The sequence below is a fragment of the Columba livia genome, chromosome 4, assembly GCF_036013475.1.
Source record: "Columba livia isolate bColLiv1 breed racing homer chromosome 4, bColLiv1.pat.W.v2, whole genome shotgun sequence".
Taxonomy (NCBI): Eukaryota; Metazoa; Chordata; class Aves; order Columbiformes; family Columbidae; genus Columba; species Columba livia.
Genome location: NC_088605.1, coordinates 52,553,644 through 52,572,118, shown reverse-complemented (window position 1 = coordinate 52,572,118; position 18,475 = coordinate 52,553,644). Strand labels below are relative to the sequence as shown.

General features: G+C 41.6%; 1 long non-coding RNA gene across 2 annotated transcripts in view; it reads right to left on the bottom strand.

Moving 5' to 3' along the window:
- LOC135579375 (uncharacterized) overlaps positions 1-18,455 on the bottom strand; it is a 34,337-nt gene extending 15,882 nt beyond the window's left edge. For both annotated transcript variants that reach the window (XR_010472349.1, XR_010472350.1), the window contains exon 1: positions 18,272-18,455. This is a non-coding gene — a long non-coding RNA (uncharacterized LOC135579375). The remainder of the gene's footprint in view (positions 1-18,271) is intronic.
- Positions 18,456-18,475: the final 20 nt, after the last annotated feature.

The following is an 18,475-nucleotide window of genomic DNA, read 5'->3' as shown; positions in this document are numbered from 1 at the left end:
AAAGGCACGCAGAGCAAGCATACAAGGGGAGGCTTATTACGTTACTTGCATTAGAGCAAGGGAGCAGACAATGGGCCTTGAGGGCCTCCAGAGCAATAAAACGCCCTTGCTGTTTTTGGATAGGCAGGGCTGGCCATGGCTTTGACTTGTGTGCAAGCCTGCAGACATGGCAAGCACCTCTCTGGAAGCTGCTGCTCTGACTTGGAGGCATCACATGTGAAAGCTGTCAGTGTGAAAGCCAGTTGTTTGAAAGCAGAGGCTGGTGTTGGTGGAGGGGGTGGGAATGCTGGTGGATGGGCTGTGCAGTGTAGAAATGTGTGCCCATGGGCTGGGGCAGGTGATGGGGGGGCAAAAATGTGGGGCGGGGGTGTCAATTGCAGAAAACACAGTGCCTGGCACTGTACATGGCTGAAGAGTAGAAGAGAACATAATTTCTTTAAACTCATCTTGCTTTCAGCCAGCTGCATATAAATTTCCCTCTATCTCATCAAGCTCTCACTGTTTGGCCTCCTCTGACTGATATTGGCTCATCATACTTAATCTAGGGTGAAATTTCCTCGTCTGAGCTAAATTACTTGCAGGCATCAAGGGAAATGATATTTATTTTTCGTGGGGCTAATGACCTGTCCCCCGGACCCACCCACTGATGGTTATTTACTAGGGCCCAGATGCTTGGGCTCAAAATGAGTGCTAATGTCAGTGGGGGCCATTTCTCATTCAGGTCTCTGACTGAATTGGAGCGATCCCATTGACATTGACTCTGTGACTTTTAAGGCCATTACCCTCAGCAAGAGATGAACCTCTCATCATTGCTCCAGCACTGACAGCTGATTAGCGACAAATTACAAGCAGGAAGAAACTAAGGCTTTGTTGGGTGAGGGAAGGGTGGGGAAGGAAGAAGAGGAGGGAACCAGAGGAGGCAAGGGGAAAGCACAGAGTTGGGGAAGGTGGAATGAGTAGAAGAGGGGAAGAGTGGGAGGAAAGTGCAACACTCAGAAGCTGATGCAGCCTGTTGCCATTGGTATTGCTCTACAGACTTTTCTGAACACAGAACAGAGCTCAAAGCCAAAGGCTGGAGGGAGTGGTGAAGATGTATACTGACTGCAGGGCACTTCAGTCAGAGAAGGGCTGGGAGGAAGACAGTGGGTAAAGAATGGACAGTCGGGCCAAAGCCACAGCAAGCAGTCAAAGTGCCATCTGGGGAGCACAGGCAGAGAGCTCAGTAGCTGTGTGCTCTCTTGAGGGCCGTGGGTTCTGTGACAACAGAAAATCTCTAAGAAAGCAAAAAAACTGCTGCTGTGAACTGACAGCCCCAGGGGTTGAGTAGGAGTCTGTCACTAGCTCTCACTGTGCAGCCTCCAGCAATCTGCTCACCTCACTGCCTCAATTTCCCTACTAGGAGGCTGGGCGATCAGGAATGCCAGTGATCCAGACAGCACCTCCCTACATCCGTCAGCCACCGATGTCTGACACACAAAACACGTGCTGTGGAAAAAGCTGCCTGACAACTCTGCTACACATTTCAGTCATGGCCCTTGCATTTTCAGTGTTCTTAGCTAACAGGCAATAAATAATACATAAACATAAAACACACTGTCACCATGACATATTTTGCCAAGCACAGTGGTACCCAAGCTCCTCTTTTCACCGCTATTACATTAAGGATAAAGTTTTGAATTATTCTGAGCCATACTCACAGTTTTGTTTCTAACTACAGAAACACAGACACTCCTGCTGTGAAACGTGGGAGCCAGCCAGTAATATGCACCAGCTTTCAGAACCAGCTCCTGCAAGGGAGTGAAGAGTGGGTGCTATTTTAAAGCTGCCAGAGAAAAATTCCATACCTTAAAAATGCTACCTGGTGTGGATACAGTTCTTGTTACCTGGATCATTTGTCAGGCAGACTATGCTCCTCTAAGTAAAAGTGAATATTTTTAGTGACACAATTAATATAAATGGAGCCATCCTGAAAAACATCACAAGGAGGCTTGTTGCTCTGCAGTCCTGCATAAGCAGGCTCAAAGACACTTTACAGCTCACAAAACACCAGGCCTATTTAAAAGAAAAAGTGGCATGAAATACCAATGGAGAAAATGCTTGCAAGGCTGAACTGCCACGGTCACAACTGCACTCTCTGAAATAAAAACTGACTTTGGTTACTCAGGCAAATAAATGCAGTATGGCTAAGTACAGCCTTGGCATGCCATGTAAGCACCAGAACTGTGATATCTGTTACTCAAGACCTAAAAAATCCAAATGGACCTTCAACAGTGGTGAGGGGTGTTAGAATCTCAGCCCCCACCTGAAGAAATGATGTTCTGAAGAACTCAAGCCTGTGATCAAAACCCCCATGATAGTACTTTACAGCTGTGTTTGGCAAGTGTCTGCCCACCATTCCTACAGAAACCCAGCAAAAGCAGTTCCACTGCTTTCCCCTCCCCTGCCTTTCTACCCTCCTCTCCACACCATTTATTTTATTCAGGAGTACACTGTGAAAGATAACACATATTCAGACACCCTAAAAACCTCTTGGAGACTTGGCAACAAACAATGTAGTGGACTAGCTGCACAACTCACTCCATGTTACAGTCCACGTAGAAAAAACTGTGATCTCATTTATGCTGACTGAAGTCCAGAGCTAATCCATTCAAGTAGATTTAAGATACCCCACTGCAAAGCTGATGGGTTTGTGATCAGGTTTGGTTATAGTTGACAAACTGACATATATTTTGATACAGCAACTGACTAACAACCCCAGACAGTGCTCTTCACATGTTAAATGCACTGTCCCACCTTCTGTCCTGTGTGTTTAACACTCATTAGCTTCCACAGAGTATCCTACAAGCGAATGCAGGCTGCCTTTTCTTTACATGAGCATAAGCCACTGCAAGCATAACAGCATGAAAGATGTGCTGAGGGATCAATGTCCATCCTCTTGCCAGCCCACATCTGATCCTCATGGGAAGTTCCCTGGAGTACTACACAGGTTTTAAAAGATCCTGGTAACAAAACTTCCACCCAAGGGACCACTCCACGAGCTCATAGCCCACACTGAGGTTCTTCTCATACAGGGAACTCATACTCCAGAAATTAACTCTCCCTCTTACCCAATTTTTATCTACCCCTACGTAAAGGGCATGTCCCCGGCACTGGTCAAACCTGCTTTGAGAGGAAGCATTGCCAAACCACCATCTCCCAGCACTGCAGAGCTATCTAAGACATTTCCCTCTCCTGAGCTGTCACTTGGCCAAACAAAACTCAATCCAGTCACTAACTGCAGCATCACAACACTCGGTAATCAAATGACATCTCAGAGCATACAAATATTGCAAAAGATTTTGCATTATCTCTTGAAAACAACAACAGAAATCGAAAGGAAAATAAGATTAAACTTGCTAGTCATAGGACGTTTGAGCTAAGCTGACAGGTAAAAACAGCTGTGATTTCAGTCTGCTGAGCAGCAGCAGGAAAGAAAAGCTGATGGAGTGCCTGACTGCCTGCACAAGCTGCACAGTTGCTGGGGTGGGCCTGTAAGACTACACATCCAAACAGGCTAATGTTCCCCTTAGCAGCCTGATTGGTCAATTTGGACGACATATTTTGGGCATCTCTCCTTACTCAGTGACTGCGACTTGTACACCATCCACAAATCTCCATCTGCATCTACAGATGGTCCACTTTTTTTTCCTCTTTCTTCATTGTGTGTAACAGCTCTTCGAGGTTGCAGAAAAGAAACAGAGAGATGCAGTTTTACTGTATCCTGCTCCAGAAGGCAGGTAGCCATTAAATTCAACAGAAATAAGGCAAAGCCAAATTTGGTTTCTGCAAAACTGTCCCCTCTGCACTGTCAAAAGCCTGTTTTTCTGGTTCAAGCTCACACACAAAGCACAACCTAAAAGCAGCCTTTAAACACTGATGTTGGAACAAACCAGAAAAAGATCCTGTTGAGCTTTTAACTTTATGGTCTTCATTTAGTGTTTAATATACTTTATTCTACACTTTGTGAAACATTCTCTTTTTCTGCACCTTATGAGGAATTACAAGATTTACCCAAACCGGGGAATGAATACTTCACAAAACCTGGAAGATCTGATGAAACACCACAGGGAAATCAAGCTCCAGTTTTATTCGTGCTGCAAAATACCTACCTGTCTTTTCACATTTCCTTGTTCTTATATTTTTTCTTCTTCACTATTAGAGTAGACACACAGAAAAGACCTACTTCACCACTCATCAAGTTTCAGTCTGCTCTAGCAAAACTGGACCAAAATCAGAGTAAACAAGTTAAATAGGGAAGATGAAAGAAACATTTTCTGCATACATATATACTCACACACACACTGCTTCTTTCAAACTGCTTCTTCTGAAATGAGGAGATAATTTACCTGTATGTCAGTATTTTATGCGGGGCTGTTACTGCTGTCAACCAAACTATTCCCAAGACCCAGGGCTTTTGCCTCAGCATTTATTTATTTATTTATTTTTTCCAGTATGTGTACAGGGAAGAGTCCTGCACTTGTAGAAGCTCACCTTGAATACTAGTCCAACTCTGAAAACACATTGCATATGATATTTTGCCAGCTGGGCCCAAAACTATTAATCCATTTTTAAAAACACAGACCATTTTGTTTTTAATCACACACTTCTATTTTGAGTTGGGTGCACTGTAATCCACAGAGTTCTGTAATTTTCCGCTTCATTTATTTTGGATTTAATGAGCTGGCAATAATGTATATTTCCAGCTGAAATGACTGCCTGAAATGTGGAGTGGAAAGTCACAAAAGTAAAGAACTTGGGGAGGGAACATCGCTGCCTGAAGCTTTATGGAAATAAAATTAAGCAACATTAGAACATGGAATATTCAAGCAAGGTCTGCTAGATATCACAGAATAAAAACCACAGTTAAGTGCACATTTTCTTTTTTTTTTTAGTACCTTTTTTTTTTTAATTTAGTACTAATTAATATGCTAGGCTGGACCACTGAAGAAGTCATGACACACCTCAACACTGCATCAAATACAACTACAATTTTGAATAGCAGAGGGGAAATCCTCTCTTCATTAAAGCCTTTGGCCCAAATCCCATTGAAATCAAGCCAGGAAGCCTCAGATCATGCGCCTCCAAAGTTAGGCTCCTACCTTTTACTTAGACAGCTAGGCGAGGGGCGTGATTTTTGAAGGTTCTGAGCAACAAGCAACTCTGAAAGACGCTTGAAAATTAGGGCACTTAATTAGATGTAAAAACATGGGGCACTATTTTATACCTTCAAGTGTACTCTCAAGCACATGTCATTCCTTTCATGGCTTGAAGACACAAACTGCTTTTCCTCTGCTCCAGGAAAGCAGCAGTTTGATCACAAGCCAAAGCAACCAGAAGTTTCACATATTAAATGCATGTTTATGTCTAGTGTGTGTTCTTTTGCTCCCTCTGGGCATTTGACACCATCACATCATTATACCATTGAAATGTGGTTTCGTTAGCCAAAGATGGCAAGGATCAGATATCTACAAAGTAGCTTTGCTGCATGTGAAAATACATGGGGGTTTCATCTCATTTAATTTTAAAATAATTCAATAAAAATGTTGCATTTTCTTGTACAGCAACTTTTAAATACAATAATAGGTGCAAAATCAGCCTAGTTATCTATTCTTTGCCAGTCTGACCAAGCGCCAGGAAAGAGGGAGTATTTCCAGCAATTGTTAGACAACCACGTTCACTGCTAGCACGTGCAAGCCAAATTCTGTGTTTCAGCATGGCTACTCCAGCAAGGATCTGGCCTGATTGGTTCTGTCAGATCTAGACCTCAAGAAGAAACTTGGCAAAAAAACTAGTCTGTCTCTTTAACAGTGAAACTGCTTTTAAAGATTATATTTAAAATATTAGTTTAAATGCTACATTCACAGCCCTGATCTGCAAACTGTAAACAAAAGCTGATTAGCCAAAGACATTTTCCCCATAATTAAATTCACTCCTAGGTTTAAAAAAAAAACAACAACCAACCAACCAACTCACCAAACAAAAAACAAAACCCCACCAAACTCTTAAGAAAAAAAAAGCCATGTGGTGTATTTTCAGTGCTCTACACAGAGCACTATGAATAATGTGGCTGTGCTAATTGGTACCCATTAGGGCACTGAATCAGAATCCTACTACCCCAACAGGCTGCCTTTTCCTAATAATTGTAATGCTAGGAAGTAATCCCTCAACAATTTCGGGGCTAATCACAGAGAATCCTGTATATGGTGTAACGTTACATTATTCAAAAAGGTAATGAAATTCCAGGAAACATCAGATGCAGCAGGTACATGAAGATAATTTTGTTTTTATAACCAATTTCAGTCAGATAAATACTAGAATCCTTTCCAATTTTCCCCCCATGAAACTAAAGTGTCACTGAGATTTACAGCCCCCTCAAGTTCTCTTTTCAGAGGAACATTCATTTACATAAACAGATAATCCCAGATAAAAATTTCCATTAGACAAAGGTGAAATGGATCAATTTTCTCTGCCAAGACAAATCTTAAATCTTGAACAGATAGGGTCATTATTACACCAGGCCTATTTCAGAAATAATGTATTAAAAAAAAAAAAAATCAGCCGATAGCAGCCATTTCCAGCTTTCCAATTATCTTTAAGAAAAGCTTATTCTGTGGACAATAAAGCACATTACTGCACAATATGATACAGTCCATAAAGATCACAATGTTTTATGAAAGGTTAAAGAAAGCTCAGCACATTTAGGGGAATGTCATAACCCACAAAGTCTTTCAAGACTTAACTGAATCCACACGCAGGCTGTGCCAATATTGTGCTACGGTTTGCAATGGACCCCTCTTGGTAGAAAAACAGTGCACTAGGAAGCATATGCCATCGTGGTTCCACCCTGGAAATCGGGTATTTGCGTGCCATAAAATGGAAGGCGAAGGAGGCACTTGCACAGCTCTTCTTCCTTCAGGGAGGAAGTTAATTTACCCCTCTCGATGTTATGTGCTAAGAAGGGAGAGACGGTTGCTTGTGAATACCTACCAAAACATGGGGACCTTGTCTTCAAGATCAAATGGCTCTCCTCAACCCACACAGATGTTGGACCACACAAAGAAACATGGGGGGAGGTCACTGTCCATCTCACCCAGCATGTTGCCCCTTCCCTCTCCACCTCGACTGGTTTCAGCATAAACATAGCAGAAGCAAAAGCACAGCCTCTCCTCCCCATCACTGCCCACTTGCTCCACACCTCTTGGATCCCTTCCTCTCACACTGGCTGCAGTAGCCCTCAATGTGATACCAGCGAAGAGCAACCAGCTCTTGCCCTGGCCCAAAGCTCCAGGGGGGACAGAGCAAGGCAAGGCAGCTGTGGCAGGAATGCCCTGCTGCCACAGAGATGCCATGCTCCTCTTGAGTACCACAAAAGTTTGTCAGGCCCCTGGGAAAGGAATTTATGAGGGGTGACAGCAGCAAGAAGAAAGTGCTAGAAATCACTGCCTAATAGACACAGCCATCACAGCAAAACCAAGCAGCAAAATACCTGACTTGTTTTTTCCTCTAAAAGGAATCAGATTAATTTGTCATTTAACTAATTGCTCCTTACAGACATCATGTGACGAACAAGGAGAGCAATGACATGGGACTGAGAGAAACCTGCCTAGTGGCAAGAAATGAGATCCCACCATAAGACATAACCTGCAGAAAGACTTTATACTGGTCACTGCCAAATCCAGTCCTATAGAGTGCTAAGCCTTCTTATGAGCTAAGGTGATAAGGCTGCACAAATCCCTTCGAGAGTTTGAAAGACCACAGTGCTTTAGGTCTGTGGATGTGCTGTCACTAGATGTGAAACACAAGAAACAGGAATTACCTGAAAAAGAAACAGAGACCAACAGGCACATCTGGACATGCTTCTCCAAAGTTTGCCCAAAGGACCTGATTTTCCATCAAGTAAATAAATAGCCCAGTGATGAACTTAAATAATTACTTGAAAATAATTACAGAAAATACACCTGTTGTATCCCATCACAAACAGCAAAAAACTCAGAAACAACAACACTTCAACTTTCTAAACTCTTAGCCTACATATAAAAAAAATCATTACAGTTCAAAAAGGATGGAAGAAAGTAAAATATAAAGCAGAACCTCACCTCTGCCAAATCTTATATTTCACACATAAAGACATTGTGATTTAATTCTCTGCAGTCTAGTGACATGTAAGACCTGATAAGAGATACGCCATTTTTGAGAGAGACAAAGTGTTTAAATTGGTAGTAGGTTTAGGCTGACTAGAAGAGATCTCAAAAAGGCCATGTGATTTAGTGACCATTGCACAGAAGTCATTGTAGAGGAGGAACTTGCTTGCCCAGAGAGGGATCACTGGATCATCTTGCAACTCCAGATTGGGTCCCACATGCTTCTGAATAAAACAAGGTAACCCTTGTATACCAAGAGAACACAAAACAAAAAGCAGGCTTTTCTTATGAACCAATGTAACTATGGTAAATCAAGATGGGGTCTAATCTGCCTCATCATGCAGCATTTCAGCTGAATTTGATTGGCTCAGGATGCAGAAACCACGGGAAAAGAAAAATAATTTTGATTTTCAAAAGTGTCAGGCAATGTGATTAAAGCTGTCAGGTGCAAAAAACAGCATGGCTTGAATAAACAGATACTTGTGGTTCACTAGAAGAGAAGTGCATGCCTGTCTTCATAATTTTAGAAAATTGCTTTAATTTTGAGCTGAGAAAATCTTCCAAGTAGAGCCATACTTTCTTCATCTGTTATCTGAAACTTTTTTAATGTCTGGAAATACTTACTACTGCAATCACTGGAGTATCAGTCATAACATTAATGATGTGGAGATTGTTGCCTTATAAAATTCACAGCTGGATAGCTACATGGCTCAAGGCTAAAACCCATTTTAAAATCCAATGTTTTAAGAGGGAGAATGTTTATTAAAGTGTTGTGCCCATTAAAAATATATGACATATCATTGGTCATTCCATGTGATGCAGTGCCAGCCTTTTTTAGGCATTCCATTCAAGATGACTGCTGAAAACTTGGCAAGCCTGTTTGACAAGTCCACATCCTAGTAATTTACTATTCTATCAAATATTAAAACAAACAAAAAACCCACAACAAACAAAAAGAAGCATTCCAGCAGCCTGAAAGAAACTCACCAGTGCCCCTCACGTAGCATGCCCAGGAACTTGCTCTCACATACAGCCACAGTTGGTCTCTTCATGCTGACAGTCAGATATTGACATTCAAAAAGCAAAAAATTGCTTGATCTCCTCATGTCAGAAGTTACATTGAAATAATAATGAGGCTGTAGGTCTGTCTTTGCCTTTATTTTGGTCTCTTATTTTTTTTAAGAGGGGAATGCTAGTAAATATTCTGTCAGCACTTCCATGAGTTGATGCACGTCTTAACATGGAAAACACAAGGATGAATACTACGAGGGTAAATTATATCAAAATTGCTGTATCTTCTACCATTCACCCATGTGCATTGCATAAAGACAGTGCTTGGTACTCCACAGGAAGGATCTCAGTTTTCATGGGTGAAACTCTGTCCCTCAAACAAGTACTCCCACTGAAGCCAGCGAGACTACCAAGGGAATGAGTGATCACTAAAGCAAGTGACAGAGTTGACCATCTGATCCCACCTCAGACACAGCTAGTATGTCTGCAATCACTGTTTGAGAAAATTATCTGAAAAGCTCTGACATAAAGTCAAGATGACTTGGATACAGAGAGATGGATGTGCAGTCAAAGTCATCTATTCTCCCAGGTTATTTGGTGGTCATCCTGCAACTCTGCCAAAGGGCAGCTCAGGAGTGTGAGAATAAGTGTAGACTAGACTACCTAAACACAAGGAGGATGGTAGGTCCCCAGATCAGAGGCAGCAACTGTATTCTGTTTGGTGTTAGCCCTGTCAAGGACAGCCAGACAGCAAAGGTACCTGCTCTTTTTACTCACTTCACAGAAAAGAGGGCCAAGAGCAGAATAGATGGAACTTAACAGCTGTTAAAATGGTTTTCTTGCTGAAGCACAGGTTTCCTCAGGGAAGTTCAAAGGGACACACACAAATATGTCCTGAGGACCCAAAAGCACAGCCCATGCAGTAGTAAGTCTTTGGTTTTAAAAGATCCCAGCTGAGCCTTGGCTCTGGATTAACTCTTCAGCAAAAAGAGCACAATGTTTTGTACTTCAAACAAAAATATCACCGTTGCTAACAACCAGGAAAATAACCCTGACCGCATTGAACATCCTCTTGTATGACAAAGCATGGATACTGTTATTCATATTCAGACTGTACAGATGTCCCCAAAAAGTCAACCTCTCCTAATGATACTAAAGTGATTGAAAATTAAAGTGCTGTTCTGGGCAGGGAAGTGACTCTATTAAAAATAGAGACAGAGGGTGACCATGGCCATTGCCCATAACTGTTCCTAGCTGTCTTCCAAGTTGTATATATTAACTAAGCTTATGTACAAAAGCCATTTTTTTAACTACTGTCAGCACTGCAGAGTCAATACAGCAGCAATAGAGCAAGCTGTTCTGCCTCATGCCTCATCAACATTTCTCACACTCTGTATCAAAGCTTGAACATAAGCAAATTCAGTTGCCCTTCAAACTTTCAGCTCCAGTCAGGAGAAAGCATCTGTGGCTGTTCATCTCCTTGCAAGCCTGCTGAAAAAAAAATTAAAACTTGCCAGAAAAATCCATAATAGGCAAGCCCAGTTGTTCTCTGTGACACATGGCCATAGGACAAGTGAGAGAGCTGTTGAGTTCAGCTCACTTGGTCGCTCCATAATATCCACACTGCACTCCAATTACCACTCAAAATTGCAGCACAGATCAGTGGGTTAGCTGTAAACTTTCATAAGTCACTCATACCATTTAGCATGTCTACGAGAATAAAAAGATGTTAGAAAGGGAAGAGGCCTACTGCAAATGTTTGTAAGAGCACTTCCAAGTGACTTCCAAGTCCGTTGTGGAGTAAAAACCTTTAAATCTACCAGTAGCTCAGAAGGCAAGAACACTGTCAGAAGACATCCATCACTTTTTCAGACAGTAGGAAAACATGAAACAGAATAAAGATGGGCACTGAGGAAAAGTAACAGAACTTTAACTCCTTATGGCTTAATGTGTACAGCACAAACAGGGAGTTACTTCTCTACCTCATTTTACTGAAGTACAGCATCGCAAGAAGAGACTATATTACCTTTATTCCAAGGTTACAGAAAAAGGAACAGAAGCATAACAGAATTCTCAAGATGGGTCAAATTCAAGTGCTCTGCAGGCACTTTTGGGACATACTAATGATTCTTGTGTGACAACAACATACGGTACAAAGCATAGTTTGTGAACCAAAGGAAACAGCAAAGAAGATGCAACTGGAGAACAATAGAGAAAAATGCTTCTAAGATTGTGAGACAATCTTGTATGGATTTTGCCTAATGATTGATGACAACAACGACAAAAAAATCAACATATTAGCTTAAATATGTGGAATTAACTGATGAAACACTGAAGTAATGTGATGAAAAAGGGGAAAATTAGGCAGGAAAGCAGGCTACTGACCCCCCCTTCCCCTCTCCGCTGCAGATAATCTTCAGTTCAAGTAATTGCTGAAAAGAAACATTCTAGGGCTTCCAGTCTCACATCAAGAAAGGACCAGGGCATCTACTAACATAAACAGTAGACAACCAAAAGACATTACAAAAAATATATTAAAAACAACTGCAGGATTTTGCTGCTTACACTGTACTTCATTCTTCACTGACTTCCCAGCACTTCCCAACTCATTGTCTCCTCCATACATCTTCACACTTAAAGGTCTGAATGACTTAAAGGAGCCAGACAGATAATGAGGATGAGAGAGGGAAGACAAACTGCATATCTTCAGAAGAACACAATTACGGGATTCCAAATATAGTAATCAAGAGAAGCACAGAAAACCTAAAATCTTGTAAGACAAACTAACTAGCAAGGGGAGAATCCCAGTCGTGGCAGATCAGCAACAGTAAACGCAGTGCAGTCAGCAAAACAAGGCAGCTGTTTCCTCCCTGTTTCCCAGATCACTCCACCTCAGGATGTTTTTGGAGGCAAGGCAAACATTTATTTTTGACAGCTTCAATTCTCAAACTATACCACTGCTACTTAGGCATTCAGCAACACAGGAAAAAAAAAAAATGCATGCACTTATCTTGGCTGGTGAAGAAAAAACAATACAAAAGTGGAGTAAGATGATCCCAAATGCCAAGTGCCCAAGTTTTGTTTAGGATTCAAGTGGCACTTCACAGGTCAAATTTAAGAGCACATTAAAAGTTTGGAAGGGATTTTGAAAAAGGTCAAATGGATTTAGGCATACAAGTCCTCATTAGAACCAAATGAGAATATGTGTCTCCTGTCACATTTATAACTACATTCAAATGCCTACAGAGGTCAGTCAGCAGCACTATGGATTTACAACTGAAGTGTTGCAACAGGCACCTCATCCCGTGACACCAAAAAATCATTCTGAGTACCCACACAGCTCATAACATGCTTAAACATCACTGAAAATCCAGCCTTTCTTCTCTCATGCTCTGTTGAGAAGCCACTATAGAAATTAAAATAATGTAAGCCACAACTGTAGGACTACTTTACAGAAAGGCTATTTTGACTTTCAACAGTGTCTTGGAAATTACTCAGACTATCACAGGAATGGTCTGGTTCTTACTTCAGCAAAGTCAGAAACCCACACAGTTGTCCAAGAGTGAAATTACTGTATTGACCAAAGCTGTCTACAAATCCTGGAGTGTCACCTTTGTTATAAATAAATCAACTAAATTCACCACAGCTAGAGAAATAAAACCTCTGTGGTCAAAATAGTTTGCCTGGAAATGCCTTCTGTCATGGCACAAATTCCAGCTGTGATAAAATTTTATAGGCAAGCCGGAGTTAGAGAGACCTTTAAATATGGGAGGGGTTGAGGGCGGGGGGGGGGGGGGGGGGAGGGGATGTGGTAACAGAACACCAAAAAAACCCCAAGCTCCTAAAATTCAGGACTCCAAAGAAAGGAGTTCATTATTTTTCTCCCTGTCAGTTTTACTGGGAGCAGGTTGTTGTTGTGCTAAGAAACACCATCCCATGTGATTGAGCAGCTTTCTAAACAGTTTCTTTCTTTCCCTAAATATACTCTAATTTCTCAAAAAAATCCTTTATTGCCCCCTCACCACTTGCACCTTTGTAACCTACCCAGAAGAAAAGCCATTTGTCAATTAATTCCAGTCCTTCACATTCATTACTCTATTACACTGCACATTCACATGTGTCTACTTAATATGGAGGGAAAATATGCTGCTAAATAAATAAAAAAATAAATTAAAAAAAAAAAAAAAAAGAAAGTAGGCTGGGCAGAAAAGGTGCCTTCTTCCATTGTGTGCACAGTGCATTTTTGCTGACTGTAAGCTCTCACACAGCAGGAAGAAGCCCAAATCCCATCCTTTCTCTTGCTATTGGCAGCTGTTCTCTTATCACCAAAGAGAATTTATTGCACCACCGACAGATGCTGAGATTCGGAAGATGGAGCTGAAAGCCAAAGGGATTGAATCAGAAAACAAAAACCAACAGCAACAAAAATTAAAAAAAAAAAAAAAAAAATAAAAAGACCCCACCAAAACAAGCCACTTCATTGCACACACATCTCTCCATGGGGAGATGAAAGAGACAGATGTCAGGCATTCTGTTTCGGGCACTCTTGGAAGCTGCTCAAGTTCCATACCAAGGAGCGCACTACAGGAAGCCACAGAGAACTTCACAAAAATCTGAATGGAGACAGTGCAAGGAAGAAGGATGTATCTTCAGAGAAGATGGACTTGAAATCAAGTTTTCTTAGTGTTAAGGTCACTCTAATGATCAAACACAAGGTACTTGCATTCCTAATGCTCTCTCATGAAGGAAGTCTGTGGATTGGGGGTATCCCAGGATTTCTATTCTTCCCACATATGCACTCTTTCAAAGACTCTCTGACTTCCACAAAGCTATGAACTTTATTTTCTTATATGCAACTCCACCACATATCAACATCCAGTAGGCAGTTTCACAGATGCTTTGGCTACTTCCAAGAAAGGATGAGACAGGATACATCTGTTTTACATAACAAGGGGCTTTAAATGTCTTCCTCTCCTGATGTAACTGTCAGTAAAGGTGTATTCTATACACAGCCATTTGCAAGTTTTCTTTGCACACTGATACAGAACCATAAGTGCTTTATGCATGGAAGACATACAATCCCTTTGACCAGCATTCCCAAATACATTTTCTCAACTAAGATCAGACAGATGACACGTTTTATTCCTGGGCAGTAAACTGTCATTTCAGGACAACTCAGAGCAAGCCGAATACTCCCACAGCAGCAGATTCCAGTAGGACTCCCAGGGCACCTCCCATTTCTTTGCTTGCAATGAACATATGAAAAAACAGATCCACATGAACAAAAATCAGGAGATGTTCTGTGAGCACTTCAATAGAATAGAATCAGACACTGAGCCACAGCTGCTTTGGGAACACCAGCACTGACCTGACGGATACTGGTACAGGTCTGCAAGAAACGGCAGTGCCGAGATGAGAACCCAAGTGACGGTCTCAGGTCTTTGTCAATCTGAAAGAGAAGAGGCACCTCCCGGAGCCGGGGAGGCTGAGGAATCCCGGCGGCAGGACTGCAGGCAGGCGGCCGCTCGCGCGGGTAGCGCGGTGCCAGGCTGACACCTGCGGGCAGAGCCAAGAATAAGTCCGCGGGAGGGACTCGCCTTTCACAAAACCACACACATACAGGAGCTGCCTCGGATACTCTTAGCGCTTACAGCTGCAACCAGCCTCCTATTCTGCAGCTGGAGCAGCTCTGGGATGGGTCTCCTAGAAACAAAGTGGTGGTGGGAAAACACTTCAATGTCTCAAAAATCAGCACCAAGAATATTCTACACATTTTCATCCTTACAGTTTCAAAACTGAATAGCGATTTTCTGTTGTTCCAATTTTATATGACCATTTGAGATACTTGGTTTGAATAATTGTTCTTCCAAGTCATTTGCCTCTTGACAAACAAACCAGAAGGGAGCAGGGCATAAAAAGATACTATTGGTATTACAGAGTCAATACGAGTTAGTTCAAATAAACTTGTTCTTTCCCAGGTTTTCCTCAAATTGCAGGCTAAACAGTGGTTCCAAGGTTATACTTCACGTGCCTAAATAGGACATTATACACGTAGACTGATGACAACAGAAATCAACTCAGCAAAGCGCAGCTACAATTAACAAGAGTTTGACTCATTTGTGATCTCTTCAGCTATGTCTTTGAAAGCCTCCCCTACCTTTGTCTTCACAAGTGGTTCCAGTTTCAACAGAAAAGTATGGAACTCTCAGGCACGATTATCTTTATTTCCAATTAAGCTTATCTGCCTATAAAATTAGGGATACAGTACAGGAATTAGGGCAAGCTACTTACTTACCCAAGTAGGTCAATTTAGGTCAAAGCTATCTTGCACAAATGGCTAATTTCAATCACTTACGTATACAACACAATTGTTCAATAAGCTAAAAATAAATAGTTTAAGTAATTAATTTAAAGCTACCCTAATTGTTTCTCAATTTTCCCTATTAATTTAACCTATAACACTTCCGCTATCAAAGCTTCAAAGCTTTAACATAACAGCCAATTAAATCTTTTCCAAAAAAATGTGCTGTCAGCTCTGATTCCTTCTAACTGAATTGTTTGAAGCACTTGAGGTTTCATTTAAATTGGACGGGGCTTAGAAACAAAGTATTTTTTCCAGGTATAACGTTCTCAGTGAGCTAATGATTTAATGGACAATTAAGACTAATTAAGCTTTTAACTTGGTAGCAACTTTCTAAGCAGCATTTGGCTTGACAAAAGTGAGTCACCACTTGAGTGAACAATGAATCTCCTCATTTATCAGCAGGAGCTGGCAAGAACACGACTTCTCCAGATCAGTTTTGCCACAGCAATGAGAGACTCCTTGGGACAGGTGGTGTTCACTCACCTGAATTAACATGGCAGCTATATGCTTATTCCATTAAATGCATGTGTGTGCATAAATGCATATTATCTCCCTCATTCTCCAAATGAACATTGAAAAAAGAAAAGCCAGTGGAACACTCCATAGGAAAAAAGGTTGCCATCGTGTAGATATCATTGCTAGCTTGGTCCCACTAGTCAGGTTCAGAGATTATAGCAACACACTGACAAAACAGGACGCTTCCCTATTTTTAGCACAGCTGGTACAGGTCAGCTGGAAATTGAACTGTTCTTCCACCACAGAACAGAAACATCAACAGCCTATGAATTATTTCTCTTTTGAGTAAGCTACCAAATAACACTTTCACGGCCTCTTAAAATATTTTTTTCTGAGTAAATTGGCTATCTGAATTCTGATTACTTTTGCGACCCTGTCATGGGCGAGACCCACTGAGCCATCTCTGCCAACTTAGCTCTTCTCCACGCTGTTTTGTCCCACAAGGCGCTTTATTACACTGTGCTTTCCTGTGTACCCAATATGACTCTACAGAAAGGATATCCTGTGTTCCATCCTAAACACAGCCAGCAGTACTATCTGGGTCTCTCTCCTCCTGTCAGGAAAGCCATGTCTAAGTATCTTTTTTTCAGTATGCATTTTTCTATATATCTCTCCTAAAGTATTCTTATTAATTTCATTAACAGCAAGCTAAGGTGAAGGGAAAAATAAACAAAGCCAAAAAAAACACAACAAAAACCACCACCACCACAACAACAAAACAGAAACAGAGAAGCCATATGGAAAGGAAGACAGAAACTAATTAAAATATGAATGAACCATTCAGAGACATCCTGGAAAGATGAGAATACGAGGAAGTTTCTTAAAGCTAAGGCTGCTGAATTATTACTATGAACATGATTCCTCTGGGTACCTCGCCAAAATTCTGAGGTACACGCAAGAGAAAAATGCACCCAGAACACAGAGCAGCTGAACAGGAACTAGAAGGCATGAAGAATTGCCAGCAGGTTTGCAGAGCTAGGAGAAATACCATTTTTAGAGCACTGACATTAAGAAATCTCAGTGAATGATTGATTAGTAGAAATATTCAAGAGCTGTCATTGACCAGAACAAACTTAATTTGGGTAACTAAATGGTGTAAACATGGAAATTTGGGGATGATGTAGCACAGCTGGTTATATTGCAACGCCTAAGATTTGAACACCTGGTCTTTACTGTCTTTCTTGATTTCAAATGCCCATCATCCTGTATCTTTTATTTCACAACACAAATCTCTCTGCCATGGGAAAATCTTTCATACTTGTCATACCACGTTGGAGACAAGCTCTCACATTTTCTTTAATGAAACAGAAAACCTTTGAAGAATTCTGCATGGCATATCACTAGAGAGGAAGAGCAGGTGAATGAAGACTACCATTCAGCACACTTGTTTTCAACTTTGAAAACGAGAACCAGATGTAGCAAAAAGGATCCTATTGATACCCAGCAAATTACTTATTTCTCCCTTTTTTGTTATTTTAAAAAGAAAATTATTATAAAGCAGCTAGCAAATAACCCACAGGGTTGGTTTTTTTGTTTGTTTGTGTTTTTTTAATATTATTTAGGCAAAACAAATCCTTTAGAAGTCTTCTTAACTAATAATATTTTCTCTGGGGTCCTTGATAGACAACTCAGAAAAAACCCAAATGCTAATCATTATTATGCCAATTAAGCAGAAATTGTTCTTGCAAGGTATAAGTACAATTCTCACAACTGATGAGATTCCACAACACTTTTTAACTTGAAGTTTTTCTGGCCCTTGTTTAAGAAAGATTTGAAACACTCAGGTGTATCTGAAGTAAACAGCTGGTTTTTAAAGAGAAACATTTTTCTTCAATAGCTTCTCAGAGATACATATATTTCTTTTTGCATTATATTATCTACCATGACATGAATGTAGCATTTCACTGTATGCCATATGCTACAAGAACTACAACCAGAGCATTAGTTATACCCCCACAAAAAAATGCAAAGCAGCGCTGCATTCTGCACCGCTTCCATCCAGCCTGGGCCACTGACGGACGCCACACGCAGGCCAAGAAGCACCCGTTTTGGAGAACGGGTTCCCCCCAAAGCACTCTCGGAAAACAAAACAAAACAAAACAAAACAAAACAAAACAAAACAAAACACCAGCACCTCCTCCACCTCTGACAGCACAGCCCCGCCTGTCCGCAGCCGCCCAACCGCTTCGACAGGAATTACTGGGGGCGGCAGGAGGGCTTTGAGGGCGGAAGAACCTGCGCGGGTCCCAAGGGCAAGAACTGAAAGGACGCGGTCTCCACCAGCCCCCTCGCTTCGCCCGCCCGCACCGAGCCGCCTAACGGCCGCAACGGCTCCGCGCGCGGCGGAAAAGAGCGCCACCGCCCGCCAGCAGCCAGAGCTATGCGCAGGCGCCGCAGCGCTGTG